The sequence below is a fragment of the Egretta garzetta genome, unplaced genomic scaffold (assembly GCF_000687185.1).
Source record: "Egretta garzetta isolate BGI_Z169 unplaced genomic scaffold, ASM68718v1 scaffold14, whole genome shotgun sequence".
NCBI classification, from domain to species: domain Eukaryota; kingdom Metazoa; phylum Chordata; class Aves; order Pelecaniformes; family Ardeidae; genus Egretta; species Egretta garzetta.
Window position 1 is genome coordinate 4,623,001 of NW_009259588.1, and position 22,261 is coordinate 4,645,261.

Sequence of the window (22,261 nt, forward strand, 5' to 3'; positions counted from 1 at the left end):
CCAGCGTCTCTGTTTTCAAGCTTTAGTGAATTCAAAATGCTGGATTAAATCAGTAAATGAGTCTCTAAGACCCATGTGTTTTTTGACCTTCGTGTGCTCCCTCTCATTAAGGCCATTGTTTGTCATCTTTCTCTACTCAGAAGTGCTGTGATTCATCTATAAGGTGAAGAGTCACCTAGACCATATCTACCCACCTTGGACATATTCTCTGTTCTCCCCGTCCTCTCCTTTTCCATTCTTTCTAACCCTGGATGCATATGTCATATATTTTCTTTTACAATTTATGTATGTATTTTATTGTACTATATACTTTCTTTTTGGTAGTCTCTTTAAAATGCCTTATGATTTTTATTTTTCCTCCAGAACTGACCTTCGGAATTTCAGAAAACCAGACACAGCTTTTAGGATGCCAAATGAAGTCCTTAACTGGATGCCCAATTTGTCCCTGCAAGTAAGTAGGCTGATTCTCTGTGCAAGCAGGTACCCCTCTTATATACTGAGCCCACCAAAACATTAGTAGCATCACTCAGCAGCTTCACTGTTTCTTGCAGGTCGAGGAACCATAAGCATCAAACAAGTTCAACTTATAAATAGATTATTAATTCTGCTGAAAAATAACTTGTCCGTGTCCTCCTCCTTCTCAGAACACTTAAGTTTTGTGTTGGTGTTAAAAAAATGAATGCTAACTAAAGAAAAAAAAATAAATCCCCCAAACTTTTTGGGAGCAAGACCACATTGTCTTTGTATACTGCTGGGTTTAAGTACTGTCTATTGTGCCCAGATCAGTGTGTTCTTTCTGTAAGAGAATATGTTCATATTTTCATGCTTTTAAAGTTTTCAGTAATGTTAGATAGGATATTGTGCCTGGCAGTTTTGTCTCTATTTTGTGAACCCAGCTAACACCAGAATTCCTGGAACGTTCTCAGAGTTGATGGGTAGCTTTCCTCTACAGCAACAGCCCATCATCACAGACTCCCCTTGCCATGAATTCTCTAGAGCTGTCTAGAAATAAGTATATAAATTTTCCAAGGATTTTACTTTAATAGCTCAGTCTCTTACTCGGAGCCAAAAAAGCACCTTGTCCTGTCAAGGTACTAACGCGTTAGCCTTTGACATACTTTTCACTTCTTGTACACTTTGGCAAAGAGGAGGCAGGAAAAGTTTTTTTTCTGATATTTCTAGAAGCAGTGAGGTGTTTCATTTCACTTGGTAGCAGCTAGGACTTTTGCTTCTGAAAGTTATACTGTGGGGATCATGCCCGCTGACTGAATTTGTGATAAATCTGTATCTCTTCTTCTTTTGATTAGGTTTTGCTCCAGTAAGTCGTACAGTTAAAAGCCATGGGGAGAATCACGTTGTCTCAGAGACACAGGCGGAGCACGCGGGTGTTTTAGGGCACTGGAGGTAAAACCCTAAGAGCACACAAATCTTAGTGATAAAGCTCACTGAAACAAAGGATAAAGTTTTCTTAGACTTACACAGGGTTTTGCATCAGGCTGCTGGTAGCTATTAGATTTTGCACACCTACCGCTTTATAGCAGTTTAATCCACTTTTTTTTTTTCTTTTGAGTGGAAGGTGTAGTATATAGAATTGAAATGAAATATGGTAAATCTCGGTAGGACTGAAGACCCTAGAGACAGAAGAGCACAATCATGGCATGGCATGGCATAGCACGGCATAGGTAGTTTGGTAAACTTGTTTTTACTGCAGGCTTTTTTCTGAGATCCCTCTTGGCTTTTAGTTCTCGTCTACAGGCAGCTTGTAAACATTTCAGCAGAGGTTATGTTGCAGTGAATCTCTGGCAAATTAAGTCTGATTTGTCTAAGTTAAATTCTGTTTCCAGTACTACTTTAGATTTAGGACAATTAATTGCAGTAACGATAAATCAAGGGAAACTGCACGCAGAATGGGAATACTAGAGCAAAGAAATTAATACTGTTGCAAATACTGGAGGAAATCATTGCCTGGTGTATGTAGTCAGAAGTCTCCTGGACTAGGATCTGCCCTGAGCAATGTACTCCCTAAACCTTTGTTAAATCAACACATTTGGAAGTTGCAGGAGGATTTGAATGTTCACGTCATTTTTGTAGCCAACTGATTGCGACCGCCTTTGCTCTGAAAAAGAAGCATGTTTATCTGTCTAAAAGCTTCTCCCTTCCTCAGAACACTTGTAATCTATTGTTGTTAAAGCTCTTTAATCACTTCTGCAAAATCAACGTGGAAAATGAACGAGGTCTGTGAACGGAAAGATGACTTAGCGGGAACTGATCTATAGAGAACGCTTTTGTAAGAAGTATTCTTTGTCTCCCACCTTTTGTCTTCTGCTAAAAAAAATACTTATTTAAAATTTATTTCAAAAACTGAATAGAAATAAGATAACAAAAACAACCAGTGCTGTCTGGCATGTTTCTGTTTGTGTGTCTCGTAATTATAGCATCGTTATCTGGTTTTTAGTGAATATCTGCCCAGTGCTGAAATTATCTTAAGTGCACAGACAACACACAAATCTGTGTACAGGGGAAATGGCATTATCCAGGTATATCTATACCTTGTGGGCTAAAATATCAGGCTAAAGGGAACAGGCAAAATACTGCCTGTGAGCATATGCCTCTTCAGATGTCAGTATGGTTGCTGATGAATCTTCTGTTGTAATCTTCCCTAAAAGCTGTTGCTGCATTGCCAAGTCACACAGAAACAAGTCTACATGAAGTTCTACACATGAGATGCAAAGAAAAGTATATATATATATTTTATTTTTTTTTTTTTTCTGCAGGGTATCTTGTGCTAAATCATTATGATTCTTTCTCTGGGTTGACAGTGCTGAGAACCTCTGAAAATCGTTCCCATGGTTCCACTTCTTCTCTTTGTTCCTTCTACCTTCAAATCCAACAAAGTCACTCATGCCTCTGTCTGGTGAGGGGATTTATGGTTAAACAGTCTCTCAGGCTGGAATTTGGCACATTAGACTCCCATCCACTTGCATATGGATGAGAGTAATGAACAGCCTTTAATACAAGGTGGTCTTTGGGCTTTCAAAGGTCTACAAAACAAACCCAAACTGCTTGTTGAGTCGAGTAAAACTGTGGATGGTAAGGCTCTGTGTATTTTTACTGTTGCTCTTAGTGGGGGTGGTTGTGGCCAGGTAAAGAAATACTACTCCTTCAGGAACACTTTTAAATTATCTGCTCCTCTTTGGAAGCTGCAAATTGTATACTCAGTCTTGCACTCCATGTACATCTAAATGCTTCATTGACTTGTGCCAAGAGGTGGAAACTGGCCTGCTTGTTTTGATACATTCCTGATGATTTTGATGGAAAATCTAAATGTGTAAAGAACACAAGATCCTCCCCACTAGCAGCCAAAAGGGTAAAATTGCACATTTGTTACTCTGGGGAATCAGGGAAAAAAAAAACAACAACACAACCCAAAACCAAACCAAACAAAACAAGAAAAAAACCTAGTAAGAGCAAGCTCTTGGAGATAGAAAGAAACCAAGGAGGAAAAGCTGTGGTTAAGCTGAGAGCCATCTATCAGAGCAGACCTTCCCATCTTATTGAATCACAGAACAGCCCAGGTTGGAAGGGACCTCAGAAGGTCACATGGTACAACATTTGATGGGAGAGGGAGCCTAGATGAGAATATCTAGCACCCTGTCCAGTCTTCTCACATGGCAAAGCATTCTGGTTCCCCATATGCTGTAAGGTGAGAGCTGAGTAGTGCTTCCTTGCCTGCCTCATCAGATTGCTGCGTTGGTGGCTTTCGATCTGACTGTTAATTATTCTTTTTTATTGCATGTTTTTGTATTAGACACTTAGCTCTTCTTTGTAATTAGACATAGCGATTATAGTATCTTTTTATATTACACTGGAGTGTTCCTTTAATGCAGACATCAAATAAAACAAAACACATAAAATACAAAAAAAAAGAATTGCCACAGTAATTCTTGGGTCCGAAGGAGTGAAAAAGTGGGAGAAAGTGAGTTGCAGTTATTGGTTTTGGCTCCAGCAACACAGTTAATTTTTTTTTATTATTCTCCTCCAAATTATATTTATTCATTTATTAGAATTGACTGAGTGAATTAAATATAAAACCAATCCAGATCTTTAAAGACAGACATTATTTGTTGTATCTAAACACAACTTTTTTGTTATTATTCAATTGCTGGGAAACTTTTTTTTTTTATTAGTGTGAATGTTTCCTGAGGTAAGGGTTATGTGGTGTGAGGAGAGAACACTCAGGACAGAAGAAGACATAGCAGAGTATCTGACAGCACAGAGCAAATTCGTGCTGTTCCTTCACGGCAGCATCCACACAGTGATCAGCACTCCAACAGCTTCCCTTTATCTGAGGAACAACACGTGTATTCCAGGAGTACTGTTCCACATGGCCCCATCTGGGAGTTTGTTTCAGAACAGAATTACCTTCCCCATGATAAGAATCTTCGCGTAAGGAATTATTTTGGGAAAAAGCCATCTGCTCAGGGAAAAAAAAAAAAATTAAAAATGCATGATTTGGAGAATAAAGCTCTCTTACAAGGATGGATGAGGAAGCAAGGGTCCAAAGAGCTGTCCCTGGAACATGTTTTGGAACAAGCTGTTGGGATTGACTGTAGTGTCACTGCTTGTGTGAGAAATGCCAGTCAGTTGGCTCCCAGTGAATGAATGAAGCAGGTCTCCTTCACCAGCCTTGGCTCCAAGTCCTTCCTGACCAGCGCCTGAGTAGTGAGGAAGGAGATTTCTTCCTGTTACAAGCAGCATCAGCGCTTGGTGGTATCTAGTGGGACTGGCATGATAGAGTGGGATAGAACTGCCCTGGGGAGGCAGCTAGTGAGACGTTTTAAGGGAGAATATCATTAGGTGTTTGCTGAAGGCAAGGCGGTTGCTAAGATGGTTTTACAGTAGTTCAGCAGCTAATTCTTGAATGCCTCAACAAAGACCATAGCAGAGAGATGACATCTTATCAGTCAGATATTAATCATACCTTCTACAAAATCCCTGATCCTGTTGAGCATAGAGTTCCATCTATCACACGATTTCAGTACAAGAATCACTAAAGTTTGTGCAAGCACTCTTTTTTTTTTTCATGATTTTTAAAACTGCTTTTATTCCCCCAGTTGCTTATACAAGTATAAACCAGGAGTAACTTCTGGAGTGACTGCAATCCAGAGGAGGGTCTGCAAATGGAATAAATCCTCCACTTTGCTGGAGACCTGGGTGGAGGAGGACTACCATCCTTTGTAAAAGCTGTGTTTGAAAGTGCACAGAAGATAAGATACACCAGCTGTGTTAAAACAAGCCATTTTCATCTCACACATACACCCTGCAATTCTACTTTTTAATTCCTAGGCAATCACACTGCTGGAATCTTATTCAGCCATTGAGTAAAATATATGTTTGTCTTGCAATTATGTAAATAAGGCAAGTGGTTAAGATTTAGACCTGGAATAATAATGTTAACATCATTGTCCCTTCAATAAACAACAAGCTTTGGATGTAACACTGGTTTTGCTGTATATGTTCCATGCCACAGAAAAACATAGGCTTGACACAGAGATGATGTGGTATTCTTATTGTATTTAAAACAATATTTAGGCAGGGTAGCTCCTGCTGCCATTTACATGTGTTTGAAAGAAAGCCCTGTTTCATCAATGGGAATGTGTCAGAATTTTGTAATAAAGCATGCTGTGTAATATATTTAAACACAGTCCAAATTAATTAAAGTGTAGTGGACGTGAAAGATACATACTCAATGTGACATTTCAAATAGGGAGAAAATATGATAATGAGCTATTTCCATGTGTTGCCATCCTTCTGGTTAAATAATACTTCTGTTTTCAATGAAGCCACTGAGCAATAACGTTCATTTTTGGAGTTCCACAGTGGTTAGAGCTGATTGTATACAGGCTGTAATCATTATTCTAATTCTGCCCAGGAAACCCTCTCTCCCCACCATGGAGAAATTTGGAATAAAAAGTCTCGTTCCAGGAAAAAGAATTTCCAAATAATCCTGGGCACCAGATCAAAATATGAGCTCCAAATCCGTTCCTTTTTCTTAATAAGAATCAGCACTTTGAAAAATGCTGCTTCGCAAGGAAATAATTACATTAGTCAGCCTCTTGGCACTGGTGCGGGCTGGAGACTTCTCTTAAAATGAGGCCCAGCCTCACCCTGCAGTGCATCCAAATCCCCCAAAGATGCAAATAGCCCCAAGACCCTTTGTTTACAGGGCTGTTTGTTCACTGCCGGAATTCCCATTGCTCTGGTGTTGTAAATGGCTGCATTCTCACAGGCAGAAAACTAAAGCAGGGGACAACAGGACAGAAAGGAATCTGGAGACATAGCCTGTCTGTACTGATGCTTGAGGCAACCTCGGGTAAGACAGACATCATGTCGTGTGTTGAAAAGCAGAAGCCAAAGAAGGAGCTAGAAATAAGAGGTGACTATTTCCATGCTGTCCTTTGCTTACAAAGGATCTGATCACACAGACATCAAATGCCTTAGGTGTAGAGCCTTTGGGTAACTTTATAGCCCAAAGGATTGGTGATATGTGGTTATGTATTTGCCTCTTGCTAGGTCTTTTCTTTGGATTGCAGTGCTTACAGTAAAGACAACTGTAGTGTTCAGGACCTGACAAATACTAGCAAGATTCTGCAGGACTGCTTTGATTGCTCCAAACTGGAGAGATCTTGTATCTAGTCCAGAGGAAACCTATGCGCCTTTCACTTGAGTGATTTTTAGAACCAGGCCAAAGTATTCCCTTTTATTAAGCCTCCAATTATCTGATTTTCAACAGTGGAAAGGTTGCACATCATTGGTAAAGGACAAAAGGTAAACAGTGCCTGTTATTGGATATCAAATTGTAGTGCTGGAGCCTTGATCTACAGGAATAGAAACAAGCCTTGCCTAGCACCAAGACCTTAAACCCTCCAAGAAACCTTCCAAGCTGGCCAACACCACTTAACTCAGTAGGAGATAGGTGTTGGAGTACTTTTCACGTGCTTATGGCTTATGTTGTCCTTATGTTGTTCCAATTTGTCCATTTGAGCTCTCCAATCACCAACAGAACTCCTTCTTTCATAGATGCCCTTCAATTAGATAAATAATCAGTACCAGTTTTAAGTAACGTGGCTGAGCCTGTAGTGGAAACTAGTAAGATTGGTGTGGAACAGAATGGACGACCCATCTCTTTTGTTCAAAGCCTACTAAGAAAGGGGTCTGTTTCCTAAAGTGCAGGAGTAGTGATTTATTTCTAAGATAGTTGTGTGTGCAGCGTGGCATGCTAGCTCTGCTGAGTTCTGTTGAATACACGGGAACGGAGTCCCTTAGTGAGGCTGATGAACAGGGCAGGCAGCCAGATGCCCACCCCATCCCTGCTGATGATCGCTTTGCTGGCAGTACGTTTCAGGAGCTCTATATTCTTCCCTCTTTGGGCTAATATTGTACCAATTGTTGTTTGCTCCTGTACAGCTAAATAACCAGTAGCAAGTGCCTGCCATTGACCTAGTGGGAAAACACTATGCAGATGTAGCTTTCAGTCATCGTTTGAATATAGTTAGAGAAGAAAGCATCGTTGTTAACCTGTCAGTGTTAAAACTAAACACAGGAATGCGCATGTGTCAGTAGGGAAAATATGTAACCCCACCTGTGCCAAATCAGAGCTTGCCAGGATCCTCAGCACCTGGTAAAGTGATGGATGGAGCCAGGCTCTGTGTGGTGGATACAGCTTTACCCCTGTGTTGCAGAAAGAGCACAGGGGCACAGAAGAGGAAGAGACTTCCAAAGGTGCCGATGCAAATTAATTGCAACACTTTTACAGGCTTTTGTGCATCTGTGGGAGGGGGGAACTGCTACTGGATAGTTTACTGTGTGCCCTTGCCAAGGTACTACAGAAATGCCGTGTGAAAGACAACAGAGGAATCCAGGCTGCCTGCTCCATGCTTTAATCACTGGGCCATGCTGGTTGTTCTGCATTCAGATTTAGCTCTTCTGTCTCTGGAGTATTCTGGCATTGTGGACTCAGGACACTACAAAGTGTCTGAACAAAGAGAAAGATTTCCTCTGCCTTGGAGCTGGTTGTCTGAAAAAGAAACACAACGGATAAAGTCAAGACCTATAGGATCTAAGCTAGACTTACTGCTCTGGTGCATGCTGGTCTGCCTGCACTGCTGCTTTGGGAGACTGGCAGCGCCCAGCAATCCCACCAAGGGGTAGGGGTGCTGCTGGGCAAGGGGCTGTCATGTTGTGTCCTGTCCTGAAGAAGTCAGGGTTATCCTCATATAAAATACAGGGAACCAATGACAAAGCTTGTGTCTTCTGTCACCAAAGAAAGACTAAAACAGGAAGAATTTGGAAGGGGGCAGTGGCATTACAGCTGTCAGTGTGGGATGTTTACGGCCTTGAAGGAGATGACAGATTAGTACTGGTTGGAAATTTTCTGCAAAAATATTTTTTCTTAGGGGAAGATTACTTGTTAGTTTTAAAAGGGATGGATTTTGTGTGAGAGAGACTCTCATCTTCACATTCAGAGTGTGCTGAGTGCAAGAGGTGTACATGTGTACCTGTCCACCCCAGTCTTCTCCTGCTTCCTAGGACTTGATGCATAAATCTGAGATTTAAGAGCTGCACACCCAAGTCTTACCCTTTGCCTGCTGCAGATCAGACATTGATAATTCAGTCCAGCATCTCCAGGATGATTGTCTTAGTGCACAGGAGCTTCACTGTCTCAGTCTGTCCCTGTGGCTTTGCTAGTTCAGAGATCTCTGTTCTTGACCAAATGAAGGATAAGAAAAATCTGCGAAACTGCAAAATCTCTTTTGGAGTATAGGGAAAACCAGACTTGCTTGTGATCAGTGCAGTTATCACTGGCAGAGGGATGGTGGGAGTTGATTGTCTGAACAGAAAGAAGAGAAGATAGTGGGCTGGAAGGCAACAACAAGAAAGCCGTTTGATGCAGCAAAGGAGGGAGAGCTGGTGGAATGATGCATGGAGGGAACAGAGTGCAAGAGTGGAAGTAACACATCAGGCAGCAACATTGATTTGAGGGGAGCACAGAAGTGCCAGCTCTGCAGATCAACAGCTTGGACAAATTAGAGAAACTAGTCTAGGATACGTTTAGACAGAAGGAACCAAGTTCTCTTGTGTTATGCTCCCAGACTGTGCAAGAATGGCACTGAATTGAATATGGCCTGTGAGAGCCCAGAGGGCAGTTGATTAAAACCCATGCAAAAAAAAAAAAGAGATGAGGACCGGGGCAGGGCTGCATGGTTTGGAAAAGGGAGGGGTGCAAGGGCATCAGTTAATCTGGAGCGTTCTGCTTGTGGGGTAAGATACTGAGAGTGGTGTAAGGGTGTAAAATGGGTGAGACTTTAAGGAAATAAATCTAGTTGGGAAGGGAATGGGAATGGAATAGCACATGACCTCTGGTAAGTAAGGGAGTGAGAGGGTATGATATCTAAAGAGCAGGCAGAAAGGAGACAGAAGGAGGGGGAATGCCTTTCTAATTATGGGTATCTCTAACTTTCCTGAGATATAATGGGCAGAGGATGACTAACAAATGGCTGAGTCACAGAAACCGTGTGGCTGAGAGTCTAAATTCAGCTGCTGAGGGGCTTGAATATTCACATGAAACCTGGAAATTTTCCTCTAATACTATTCTGGTGCAGGTGATCCTAAACCTCCTATAGCAAAATAAACCTTTCCACCTATTGTTTGGAAATATCTAGCTCAGTAAATAGGTCAGTATTCATGCTGGCAGGCAAGTTTATTACCTGATTCATCCATTCCTAGTGGAGAAAGCCACTTTTGGCCAACCAAACAATTGTTTGTCCATTTTCTACCCATAGAACCATTTGCAGGAAACTTTAATCAAATGCTGTTTGAGCCTTCACCATAGCAATTTGGTGAACGATGTTGCTTAGAGTTGGAACAATGCTCTGCCACGCTTTGTAAGCCAATTCATTGCCATTAACCATCTACTACTTGTAGAACTTTCAAATACTTGATGCATGAGGAAATAAGGAGAACATGTGTCCTCTGTTTCAAGGTGCTGACTATTGAAAGCCTTTTGTTTCATGCATCATTAATGATGGCATAAGCTGGTAGCACCACCAAAAGAAGTGACCCATGCCTTCCACTCGCCCTCCTCCTTCCCTGTGACCTAGATTGGGGAACTGATGTAGGTTAAAATTGTCTGTTGTCTTGGTCACCAGCTGATTAACCAGGTACAGTCATGGTTGTCTGAAGTATTTCAGATAGTATCTTTAGGGAAAAGATATAAATGTGAAATACCCCCCACCCCACAAGAATAAGATAATTTGTTTTCCTGATAGCAATTACTGAAGAAATGCAGGCTGATGGAAACCAGGATTAATGTCCCTCCCCAGCTGAGCTGGAGTTTCTGTGTGTGCAGTAGGGAGATTTGGGCAGCAGTGGGCTTTTGTGGGTAGTGTAGATTAATGGAGTTTACCTTCTGACTTGGCAATCTGTAGTTTACTTGAGACAAGTGAGTTGACCCACTTCTCCCTTACCTTTTTGTCACAGGGAAAGGGCAATAAAACAAGCAAGCTGGCTACTGAGGACAAATCTAGAGTAAGCAGGCTTTTAGCCTCAGGTCTCAGACATCAGTCACATGCAAATCAGTGCTACCTGGCTCATGATGCTGCCTAGGAAATCACCAGCTGAAAACATGATTTTTAAAAGGACACAGCTAATCCTTCTCTCCATAAAGAAACAGTTCCTGACCTCCCTGTTCAGCACCATTTTTCAGAGCAGGAGCTGGACTTTTTCACAAGGTTTCCCTGGAACTTCCACATGGGGAGAAGGGAATCAAGGAGTTACCAGACTCCTAACCCTTCCTTAGCGCACTTCCATCCCTTCTTCATGATAGCCAGAGGGTCTCAGCAGCTGATGCTTTTATGAAACGGCAGAGAGGAGGTAGCTCTGATTTTGTTTCTTCGTGAAAAGTTTTACTGTCACAATTCCCTGGATTGTACACAGTGCGCTGGGCTTCTGCCTGCACATTAGCTAGTTTTAAGCATTTCTGTTTAATCAAGAGTGAAGTAAATGTCAGAGATTCAATGTTCTAGATCAGCAGTTTCCAACACTGATACATCTTAATCAAGCAATTAGGTGCCTTTTTTGTTATTGTTTGGTGTTTTCCACATTGGAGAAGGGAACAGATTTGCTGCTTTGCTCCGATGACTGCTAGCAGCAGTGTTTGTTGTTAACAGAGACATTTACACCTAACCACCAGTTGGCAGGTGTTTACACTTTGTTACTCGCTATTCCCACATGCTGAGGATTGTGGGAAAGCTGTCAAGCTCTCTGTCTTGTGTAACGTTTCGCTTTTACAACAACAACAACAACAACAACACACTCCGAACAAATGCAGAAGCTCTGTAGGACTGCAGCGCTAGCAAGGGAAACAATAGGATGGATTCTCAGGTCTCCCGGCTGCGATGGGAGGTAATATGGGGTTTTGTGGAAAGTTTGAGATATTTCCTTATCTTGGTTTGGAAGTGGGTAGATGGAGGTTGAGTGCTTTTTCATAAAGTTTTTTAATATTTTTTTTTGTTTTTAATTGGTGATATGCTCTGATCTGTAGAAGAAACCAAGAATGTACTGTGTGTGCCCCAACATTTCTAGTCTGACTCTGACATTTGTACTCATTTGTATTCAGGAAAAAAAAAAAAGTATGAATACAGCATACAATCTGAGAAAATAACACAGAAAGAGGATAGGAATGCTTTGATTTGTTTGGGGGTGACTGGCAAGCAAGAAATGAGAATTTCTATTAGTACAGCCCTTCTGGAGAGCTCAGATGTGGCCAGGAAAAAAAAAAAGACCCTCTGTGAACTATAGCAAATACATACATAAAAATACTTCTTTCTCTCTTTTGCTTGCTGTCATCCATGTGCTCACACACACTCTGTCTTTGCAGCCACAAGGTCATTGGTTTGTAGTCGAGTGATTCAAGTGATTGATTTATTACTGGTGAAGTGAGGTTTGATTGATTTTTGATTTACATGAAGACAGTAAAGAAGGAGGAGTGGGAGGTGCAAGGCAGTTGCAGAGTTGAGTACAAAGCAGAAGCTCGCTAGAGCAAGTGGGCCAAGCACTACAGTGCCTTACACCAGTGTTCAGTTTATAGGGCTGATTTTAACAGGGCTGCAGTGCATAATTGCACCCCTTCCCCTGAAACAGTGTTATACCGATAATTTCCTTAACCTGCAGAATTATGCTGTCAGTGAGGAGGGATTTCATGCATTTGCTTTTTGATGGGAGTACTTCAGGTGGAGGGAACATGACAAAAGGAGTGACGATGGATTTTCCTGCATGTGGGCTATGGCTGGGCTGCCTTTTGAGCATGGGTCCAAGTTTGGAGTCATTCCCCACTTCATCTCATGTCCAAACCGAACACTAGCTTTGGATCAGCTCTACAGTGTGGTAGGAAAGAGACTTATCCTTGCGCTACGAATAGGCTGGCTTCAGGATAGGGCATTTCTTGAGATACACCCATGCTGGCTTGAATCTGTCAATGCCCATCCTGTCAAACCTGAAGAAATGTCTCCTGACAGGTGGGTTGGCTAAGTTCTTTCCTGGAAAGCTTCCTACTGTGTGGCAAGAAGTCCTGTGGAATTTGGAGGCGGCTGAGCAGCAGGTTGTTAACAATATGGTTGCACAGTCATGCTCTAGTGGCCTGCCTCCAGGTCTGTGTGAGGCAAGGCAGTGTCAACATAGCCTTGAAGTCTCTGCATTTAAGTTGATTTTCATTCTGGAAGACAGGTCTGAGATTCGTTAAAAGTTAGGGGCTTAACAAAGGAATTGCTGGATGAAATCCCCTCGACTGTGTTTTTTGCATTGGGTGGGATCCCAGTGGTCTTTTCTGACTTCACAGGTCTGTGAACCACTGCATTAAGTAGTTAGTCCCTGTACCTGTGCATCGCTTTAAAAAGCCTTCGTGTTTGCAGAGCCACCTCCTGCAAGCTGGTTCTGAAAGATCTGCCTGCTAAACTTGGGTGTGTGGAGGAGGTACTGGCTTGTGTGCATCTGCATGATGTATTTCCTAACTTCAGACTTCTCTTAAAAAATCATTTGCTCTTGCTTGGCCACAGGAAGCAAGTCAGGGGAGTAATATTGGTAAAATCACTACGTGGAACAAATGTTCATAAACACATACTGTGTGTAGGCCTGGTCCTGAATTTGTTCCTGTGCATATTAAGTAATATTTGTGTCTTTTGGAAACCCTAGGTAGAAAAATCTTGTTGCTTAGGGAAGCCACAGTGAAAGCGAGAGGAGGGAAGGCCTGTCTTTTCATGAATGGGACTCAGAAAGTGGGGTTGACTTCTGCCACACATCCTCAGTTGACTTAATTTGTTTGTGCACTCCTTGGTTTTTCGTAAGTAGGGACAGTGTGATTTGTAGATTTTGCAGGGCTTGAAAAGCACATGCTGATTGTTTTTGAGGTGCTTAGGTGAGAAACAGACGATTTATTGCATTGAAATTGTAGATTTGATTTGAGAGTATGGATACAGGATGACAAAAGACCAAGTTAACAGACAATAAGAAGGTCCTTTCCTGAGGCTGGAAGTCCATCCTCCCACCTGAAGGCCAGGCATAGCTGTAAGCACAGTCTCATCCACTGCAGCATTGAGCAAAGTGGGTCATTCCATTTACATGATGGTAATGCCATTTCACTTTGCAACGGGTTGGGAAAGATGCTAACAGTCCTCTGTGTGCTCCATTTTTGGGGGTGAGGTCTGAACATGGCAGCGGCTTCACTGTGATCATATGTTCTCATCCGCAGTTGCTATTTTCTACTTGTATTGTGAAGATACCTAGAGGTCTACAATGAGGACCTTGGGTTTGGTGTGGACAGTGAGGACAGTGGGTTTGGCCATAGGCATATGCAAGGGTCAGTTCATCCTTCAGGGACTGTCTGGAGTGCTGATCCTGCAGACACAAGACCTATCAGTTAAGCTACTTGCTTATATGAATATCTGAAGGACCAGAGCTGAGCTTTGTGGCTTCTCAGCACCTTAGCTTCCCTAGTTTGAGTAGAATCATCAGCATTTTGCAAGGGATTAATGTTTAATTTGGATTATTTGATCTCCATAAGTGAAACAAGGAAGGAAAGATTTCTTGTGTTCCTGGCAGTATTTCTGTTCCTTTTCCCTCCTTCTTTATAAACTTCACTTATTTCTTTTTTTTTTCTTCTTTCTTTTTCCCACCCCACCCAGGCTTAAACAGTGCCGGGAAATTCCGTACTTACCCAGCTGTACTGTCTGAGGAGAGCCAAGTTGTTGGTTTTTTTCCATGCATCAAAATCATAATAGTTTGCAATGACTTACTAACTCACTGAGTTTCCCAGAGAGAAGACATCAGATGCTTAACTGATATGCCCCTTGTACTTAGCCAAAAGGCCAAACAAAGGTTAGGGCAAGTGGATACACACGACTTCTTTATCCAAGTCCTTGAGGATTTCCCATTAGCTAAGTCAGAGGTTCCTTCTTTTTTTTTCAAGCAAAAATAATTAACATGGATCAAGTAGAATAGGTTAATTTATTTTCATTGCAGCCCTCTTCCTGGTGCAAACTGTGCAGTCTGTGGACAGAGAAGCTATAGTTGGTTCCTCAAATGGCTCTCTTGCCCGAAAAGATACAGGGATGAACTCAAATGTCTTAACTCAAATTGGGTCATTGCTTGAGAATGTATAGTATGAAATAGTTTTAGACCAAGGCAATTTGTGCATTAGCAAGTGGATCAAATAAACATTTCCTTGTATATAATCACTGCTTCTCTGTTGATGACAAAATTGTGTTGTGCATGTTTCTGTGTCACTTCACAGCAGTGTGACTTTTTTCTTGCTGCTATTAAATGAAGAACTAAAACACTGCAGTTATGGGGTAGTACTGTCTTGCTCTGCTAGCAATGGAAAAATGTTTGTTTGGACTGGCAAGAAACACTGTTATTTTATTTACTGTGCTTTTCGGTAGGCACATTATATGATCTGGGCCACGGCAAGCAATTATGCAGTATATAATCCTGCAACGTTCACAAGTATTTGCACCCAAATCAGGATGGTGAAACCCGCATCAGGAAAAACACCATGACTTAGAACTAAGTGTTATCTGTGGCTGGAGTTCCCAAAATGCTCAGGGTGTGCTCATGCAACAAGAAATGGTGCACCAAAATAGAACCCTGCATGAGAAAGACTCCAGGCTGCAATAATATTTCCTCAGCCGCACTCGCTGTTAGGCCCTTCCTGGCAGAGCTGGACCACGTCCACGGGTCATGTTGACTCTGTCTGGATTGATGGGGTTTCAGAAGCTGTCCCCTGCTGCTTTCAGGAAGTCAGGTTGGGAGCTGTTAGGTGAGGCAGCGCCGTCAGATCAGTCAGGGGTGCCAGTGCCCAGCCGTGAGTGGCCGCGTGATTTGTGTCCGAAAGATTAGCATCCAGCAGCACGCGCTGTGTCCGTACCCATCTCTGGGTGTGTCAGAGGGCTCCATAGGAAGAAATGAGGAATGTGGGGGCAAATCTGGGGCCCTTGCTCTTTTGGCCCCTGGAGAGCTCCAGCTGATACAGTACGTCATTCCTGCGTCGTTGTCCAGCTGTTGCCCTGCAGCTGTGGGGGTCCCTCGCTGGGATAAGATCTGTGTCCGCCCTTGCTGCCTCTGGTGGCACAACGGCTGTCCTCCCCAACGCGCTGTTTGCTGTGCTGTAGGTTCCAGGGAAACATCAAAGAAGAAACAGACAAGGGGTCTTGAATGTCTTCAGAACAGGCAAATTAGTGAAACTGGCTGAACCTACAGTGATGCCTAAGAAATCTCTCCTTTTTTCCTGGGTTTGTTTATATATTACCTGCACTTCACTGCCAGCCTTGTGGGGCATGAAGCTGATGAGAGGCTTCTCATGGAAAAGAGTTGTTTCAAGCTGTGAGTCTGAGCTGCAGGACTTGGGGAGTCAAGGAACTATCTTCTCTCATCAAAAGGTCACTCCTGGAGTACAGATGTTTCACAGACAGAAACAGTAATATATGGAGCTGTGATGCTGACCCTTCACTTTGGTTTGATGCTAATTAATTACATGGATTTTTGAATAGTTGGATCCTAGGTGGCAAATAGTTGGATCCAGGTGGTAACTGGTACAGATAGCAGAAAGTGAGCAGCAACTTTGCTGCTTTTTTCTTTTTTTTTTCTTTGTAACTTAAAAATTCCAATCTTGCTGCATTAAGCTAAGTCATGCAGAAATGCTCCAGCTGTTCTTTGCATTGTGGAAGCCAAATTCAGCATTTTGATGGGTTTTTTTCCTTTGTTTTTGAGAGGCCGGTTGTGGAACTATTTGATGTGTTAGGTAACAAAATCCTACCTACACTCTCCTTCCAGTTATTTGGATTTTCCTAGCTATCTTATTTAAGGTGGAATCCTTCCAGCTCATAGTGTAAAATACCAAGTTTGCCAGGAGGTAAGGCGGCCAGACTTCGTTGTGAACTGCGATGTCTGGTGGCGCTGGTGGACTGTCAGCCCTTTAAGCTCCTTCTTCTCCTTCACTGAATGCTCTGGTTGCAGTCAAACACACAGGAATTTTGGTCAAAAGTGGTAGAACACATCAACAAATAATTCCTGTGGTTTGTTTTCTGTTTTTAACAAGAGCTTTATTTCCTACAATGTGTGGTGAACCCTTCTCAGCTCCCTCCATTTGCATGAAGAGGCAACCCAGCTTCTAACACTCCTGAGGGAGAATCCATTGAAGTATTTTTTTTTATTTTTGAAAGTAAGATGAGTCCTATTTTTCCTGGCAATTTTCAGGTGTGAGCTCTTTCTGAAATGTAGGTGATCATCATGGTGTTTTAATGAAGGCCTGTGTCCCTGCTTACCAGTGAGTTGCCTGCCCTCACTTCACACACGCTGTATGAAAGAAAAGGAATGCTGACTTTGGGAGCTCTCACCCCATGGCAATTATCCCTAGAGCAATGGCACCCATGTCCACTTTGGGATGCTGATGACATACTTCATTTCAGAGTCTTGCTTGTGACCTTAGAATCATAGAATGCTTTGGGTTGGAAGGGACCTTCAGAGCTCATCTAGCCCAACCCCCCTGCAGTGAGCAGGGATGTCTTTAATGGGATCAGGTTGCTCAGAGCCCCGTCCAATCTGGCATTGAATGTTTCCAGGGATGGGGTCTCCACTACCTCTCTGGCAACCTGTTCCAGTGTTTCACCTCCCTCATTGTAAAGAATTTCTTCCTTATATCCAGTCTAAATCTACCCTCTTAGTTTAAAACCATTATCCCTTGCCCTGTCACAACAGGCCCTGCTAAAAAGATTGTCCCCATCTTTCCTACAGGCTCCCTTTAAGAACTGAAAGGCCACAATAAAGTCTCTCCGCAGCCTTCTGGTTTCTGGATGCACAATCAGGAGAACAGTACATGCTGCACGGAGTAGCTTGCTCCTGAGAATCTCCAAGCATTGATCTGAATGCTGGGTAACTTCAGGTTTACAAGCCCCCCCACCCCTCAGGTAAGCATGGATTTTCAGTGCTCAGCTCCTTCTGGTTTAATGGAGAAGAAAACAACCCCTGTCCGTTATCAAATTACACAGAGTCCTTTCCACAGGACTTGTAATTTCCAAGTTGTTCCTCTTGTTGTTTGTCATTTCCAGTGAAGCTGTTTGAGGGTTTTCAGGGTTAGTAATATTTTTAATCTAAGCCTTTTCAACTTAAAAGGTAGTCAGCTCTCGTAAGGCTGGAGCCAGGTGACTGGTGAAGGTCACAGCAAAGTGACCGGTGCAGTGTTTGCTGGCCTGTTATCAGTGCCTGCACCCGGTACAGTTCTGTACCTGACTGTATGACAGCGCCGTAGCCCGTTTTGATCTTCATTTTCTCCCTTTAATTGGGTGGCCTTTCTTCCGTCTCTCCCTGCCTATAGTCTTGTTAACTCATGAGGACAGAATTGACTGGCTAGGATATCAAAAGACTGGGTACTTAAAATGAACAAAACCATGCAGCAGTTTATAGCAATTCAAAGAATATGGAAGCATTTGCACTTCTGATACCACCTGCTTTGTGTGCCACAGACAGTAATGGGAACAAAAACCTGACAAGGTTCAGGGGGGAAAAAAGATCTTTTTGTGGAAAAAAAAAAACATTAAAGAAAAGGGCTACAGAAGTTGTCTTGGGATATGAGAGCAACAGAAACATTTGTCGTGAACTGGGTGAATGAGGTGGATCCAGTCACTGTGTAACAAAACAAAGGAAGATGGCTTAGCAGCCACTTGCATTTCAGATACTTAGTGCTACTGCGGCGCTACGGATCTGACAGCTGTAGGTAAATTGGGAAATGTCAGTCCCGTCCTTTTTCTGGGGTTTGCCAGGATCACAGAGGCACTCGTATAGAAATCCATCAAACACTATTACCTTCATATATGTGTTAATAATATTCTTAATCTTCATTATATTTTCTCTTGGGCCTATATGCTGCACAAATATTTCTTGGCATGCCTACAGATCACTAATTGTTTGTATATTTGGCTTGCCTCAGGCCAACTTTAAATGAATGTGTACGGGAATCTTTGATGTGTATGGAATTATTTATGTACCATTGCTATACCTGTGTAGTATTGTTGATCGTGTGTCATCCCATTCAAAAAAAAAAAACAAAAAACCAAAGAAAATGCAGAAGGGGAATCCCGATGAATTTTCAATCGAAGTGATATATTGGGGAATCCGGTCAGCGATATTCAAAGGTGTTAGGGCTACCTCTGTACATTTCAAACTTCTGTTGGTAGAAGTAATTGTTTACAGTTTTTCCAGGGTAGCCTAGAGGGGATAAGGCTGTGCTTGCAACTCACCTAGAAATGCCTGAAGTAGCTCTAAGCTACCTTGTCTGATAGCACAGAGTTCAGTCGGGGCAGAAGCCTTGCCTCTGACATTTGATAAATACATGGGGGACGTTACCTCTCAGGTGAGCTTGTTTCTTAGTCTGAACCAGACCTGAGCTATCTTTTCACCTGTTTGTTTCCCTCAACAGCCCTTCCTTTGGATCCCAGCATTACGGACATTGCATGAAGCCCTGTTTTCTGTGCACTGGAGTGACCCATTTGCCTCTGGGGATGGGCAGCCGATGACTTGAATACAGCCCTGGTGGTGGAGACTGAGTTCTGAGCAAACGCCAGTGAATGGGGAGGCAGAAGCAGGCACAGATCAGCAAGTTGGGCCTGCAAGATAGTGAAAGGAGTTATGAAATATAGTGCTATAAAAATTCTTCTGTGGGGTTCTCAAACCATTGGCATGTCTCTGTTATGGTTTATGGCATTTCTGGCATGGTGGAGAATGACAGCCCTGTCTTTCAGTGTTCAGGCTTATTTATTGTCCGTCATTGCCTTTGAGCCAGCTGTTCCAGACAGGTACTCTCCCGTCCTTTCCTTATTCCTGCACTGTTGCTCTGCTTTGCTGTTTCTGTGTGGTCTTATCTACCACCTGAGGGAAAAAAAGACACGTGAGAAAAATGCGCTTTCCTTGAACGGTACACTGTAGGGGCCAGATTTCTCAAAGGACACTTGTGCCTGTGTGGCACCAACACTCAAAGCAGGATGGTTAGGTGTGCAGAACAGAACGTGCAAACGCCTGCAGAAATCTGGGGGATCATGGCCAACACACTCTGATGCAGGCACAAATGCAGATTACGAGGCTTAGTGCTACGCCAGTGGCACACTCAGGAGTGTTTGGCAATGATCCCGACAGTGTCAGGGTTGATGCTGTAGCAGAAAAGATACCAAGCTGCATGGATTTGCCCCATAGACCATACGTGGCCTTTGGGCCACCAGCTGATCCGCCCAAATGAAATCATACCACGGTTAGTCTCCCTGACTCAGTTCCTATTGTGTATTCTCTCTGGCGGTTTGATTTGGACAGATTTCCAAACTGCTCCAAGCGGTTTGAGTGCCATGATGTGGTGAGTGGCCTGGCCTCAGTCATGCTTTTGTAGGGCTTTCATAGTTCAGTCCTTCTGCTAATGGGAGCCTCCAGCCCTGAAGCGCCGAGCAGGCTCCCCCACAGGCAGGGAGGCAAGCTGGAAGAGTGGCTGCCCACAGCTTCTCTTTGGTTTGTTCAGGTTAAAAAATCAGCTTTGCATGTGGAGAAAGAGCGGAGGCCTCTGTTTCAAGAGGCTTGCACCTTCCTTTTCCTCACCTCGGCAGCAGGGAGTTGTGGTTTCTTTTCCCTTTCACACACCCTTATCCCATCACAGACCCGCCCCGTCTCTAAAGCTATCGCAAGGAACTTGTCACATTTCTCTCTGCCCTGACCCCAGCATCTTAACCTACTCTCCCTGTGCTCCCTCACCTTTTGTTTTTCTCGTCTTTCTCTCCATTTCATCTCCTGTTAGCCAAAATCTCCCCCACAGAGCTGTGCTGGAATAGAGGCTGCGTGTGGGCCAAGAGAGGAGGAAGGATTTAGACACCTCTAAGCATAGTGCATCTTCTTGACAAATAGCCTGATTATTCTGGGTAAAGAAACAGATCTGATTCTTAGCCACCACCACCGAAGCCTGTGCTGCTGCTACACTCCAGGCAGCGCTCAGTTCCCGTAAGAGGAGCAGGTCAATGGGAAGGTTGCTGTGGCCGAGCTCCAAAACGCTCCCCAAGAGTCTCTGGGAGTGTCAGCAGATTTCTAACCAAGCCAGGAGAAGGGGCCCGGCGGGTCTCCTGGCTAGCTGACGGCACCTCTGAACTATGCGTAGGATTAGCTGTTGTCACACAGGCAGCCTTCCTGTAAACTCAGGGTGTTCGGCCCCGTCCGCTCCCTCGGAGCATTGCAAAGGACAGGGGCTGCGGAGGCGTTCGATCCGCAGGAGGCTGGTGCAGCACGGTGGTTAACGCGGCATCTCTGGGTGGTGAAAGAGAAGGGGAGAAGTTGCAAAAGAGGCTTTTTGATTTCGTTACTTTCTTCCCGCACCCTGCATCCTGTCTGCGGAGAGCGCTTAGCAGATTCATGGACCTGGGCTGCCGTGCAAGTTGGAAAAAAGAAAAGTGGGGGGGAGTGAGAGAAAACCAAGGGAATCCATTAAAAATTGCCTCTGCTACCTCATTAATCTTTTGCAGCAAATAATACATGCAGAACTTGGGCTAGTGAAGTCTCCAAAGAATAACATTTTTTTTGGTGAGGTTTTAACAAATTAAAGAAATAAATTAAGTCACTAGCACAGCAGGAAAGTGCTCAAGGCCTCCAGGATTTGTATGTTTTACCATTGTTCTAAAAATAAACTGGGAAAAAAAAATTAAAAGTCTTTCAGTTGAAAAATAGTATTTGCTTTAAGTGGCCATGTTTGGGCTTCACCACCTTCCCCAGCCCTGAAGCCAACTTTTGGAAACAGGAGACGGAAAATGGTAGGAGTGGAGGTAGGGAAGCCACGTGGGGAAGGGAGAGGCGTGCTGGGCATCAGGCAGGACAGATGTAAAGCAGAAATTAAACCCCCTGTGCCTCACCCCACTGCAACTGCTGAGACAGCGCATGTGTTAGAGATTAGGCGATCGGCTTTCTGGCCCCCCTTGGCCCAAACCAGTGGGAAAATTTCTGGCAGCTTTGGTGAGTTTTGGAAGAGGGGTGGCTGGTGCCCCAAATAAATGGCCAGGCTGATCCCCTTCTCTCTTGCTGCACTATAGACTGGTCAGTTTTTTAATGAGCAGAAAAAGGCTTCCTAGGTTGCCAGAAATCGGAGGAACAAGGGCTGCCTTTGATTTACTTATTCCATGCTCCTTTTTGCAATTTGCAGTAAAGTGCCTAGAGAGAACAGCATTACACCTCTATTTTCTCTTCTCCCCTAAAACTGACCACGTCCCCTCTCATCCCAGCTGTTGCCTCAGTTTTTGCTTGCACTGCCTCTCCTCCCTGGGCCACCTCCACATCCCATTCACTGCCTGCTGTCATTTCTTCCAGCTCCACCCAGGCCTTGCCTTGGGGAAGAATAACTACGCTAACTGTCTTTCTAGCCTGTCCCAGAAATTGGAACAACTGCTTTTCGTCAAAGCCAGCTGAGCTGCATGATCTGCAGGCAAACAGCATTCTGGAGGAGGTTTTTTAAAGGTATAAGTGATGGGTAGGTGTCTCACTTCCCACTAAAGATTATCGCTGGAAGTTATGTACCATGGATTTCTCCTGCTCCAGCCATTGCTCACGCTGAAGCTGAATGCATACACATTAAAAAAGAAATTAGTTAAAGGATGCCTTCAGAGTTGCAAAGGCAAGGCTGCTGTTTTCTGGCAGATAA

General features: G+C 43.5%; 1 long non-coding RNA gene across 1 annotated transcript; it reads left to right on the top strand.

The window, feature by feature from the left end:
• The first annotated feature begins 373 nt into the window (after positions 1 to 373).
• On the top strand, positions 374 to 22,061 carry LOC118452200. Its single transcript, XR_004841884.1, has 4 exons — positions 374 to 451; positions 17,344 to 17,516; positions 19,025 to 19,400; positions 21,984 to 22,061. It is a non-coding gene; the product is annotated as an uncharacterized LOC118452200 (long non-coding RNA).
• The last annotated feature ends 200 nt before the right edge of the window (positions 22,062 to 22,261 follow it).